This window comes from Etheostoma cragini, chromosome 14, assembly GCF_013103735.1.
Source record: "Etheostoma cragini isolate CJK2018 chromosome 14, CSU_Ecrag_1.0, whole genome shotgun sequence".
NCBI classification, from domain to species: Eukaryota; Metazoa; Chordata; class Actinopteri; order Perciformes; family Percidae; genus Etheostoma; species Etheostoma cragini.
This window is the reverse complement of record NC_048420.1, coordinates 4,237,406-4,238,502: the sequence shown is the minus strand read 5'-3', so window position 1 is coordinate 4,238,502 and position 1,097 is coordinate 4,237,406. Positions and strand designations below refer to the sequence as shown.

Genomic DNA, 1,097 nt, shown 5'->3' with positions numbered 1-1,097 from the left:
TTTGCGAATACCTGCTGGACTATGTTTACAACGGGCCATGATTAATTTTCTTTGTCTGACAGACATGTGTAAATGATAACTATTAATTTGGCTGCATTAAAAAGGAGTGATTGACCAGAGAAAATTAACATTGCAGAGTAAACTAACAACTTTCAGTCATCACTTAATTTCTGTGATCACATTTGAAATGCCAATAGAGCCAGTCACACCTAGCCATTGTCCTGGATGTTTCTCTTAAAACATTAGTCTATAAAATGATTTGTTCAGCAGTCTAACGCCTCACCTGATGTGGGCTAAATGCATTTTTTTGCCAAAATAGATTTAAATTATTTTGTTCAGGGGTCTAGTAAAGCCACCTCGAAACTGGACATGTCACACAAACTGCCCTCTAAAATTGAGTCGGCACGGTAAAGGCTAAGTATGTTTCAACAAGTATACCAGGACTCCAAACACCGGCAGCATGGAGACCAACGATGCCAAGGTTGAGTTTGTCTAGCACTGACTTTTGAACATACCAGCTGATGAACCAACTGGCTGCAGATACCATACAGTGCTGTCATAATGTACCAGTTAAATGTTAGACACACTTTCCCATTCAGATAATTGAGAAAGCGCATCCAAACTTGACCGGTACTGTATATCTAATCACTGGACAGATATTGTAAAAGCAGAAAGACTTACCAGGGTCACAAGTTAATTAGGCGCATGCTTCTGCCATCAAAGTGACCTAAAAACATACGACAACTTTCAATGACAGCAAAAAAAAAGAAAAGTCCAACTTAACCTAATTGTGTTTATATCTTGTCAGCTCACTTGATTTGCATCAATCAAACAAATAGATGAACAGCCAGGGTCCCTGTGACTGATAGAGTCCTTAATATTACCATTTGTCAACTGCCATCCTTTACATGTGATACTATTGACAGTTCTATAAAAAAAAAACTAAAATTCATTCCTGCTCATGTGTGCTGCAGTAATATCCCACAAGGCTCATGGTAGGGAACATGTGGGTAAAGCGAAACCACAGATTTACTCTCCGAGGCATTTCCAACGACACGGCCCTACGGTTAAAGGGCTGTCGGGATAGACCTCAGCTT

At 39.7% G+C, this 1,097-nt stretch overlaps 2 non-coding genes across 2 annotated transcripts; both read right to left on the bottom strand.

The window, feature by feature from the left end:
- Positions 1-416: 416 nt before the first annotated feature.
- LOC117957370 lies at positions 417-555 on the bottom strand. Its single transcript, XR_004659489.1, has one exon. It is a non-coding gene; the product is annotated as a small nucleolar RNA SNORA8 (small nucleolar RNA).
- A 406-nt stretch (positions 556-961) lies between these two features.
- LOC117957376 lies at positions 962-1,095 on the bottom strand. Its single transcript, XR_004659495.1, has one exon. It is a non-coding gene; the product is annotated as a small nucleolar RNA SNORA18 (small nucleolar RNA).
- Positions 1,096-1,097: the final 2 nt, after the last annotated feature.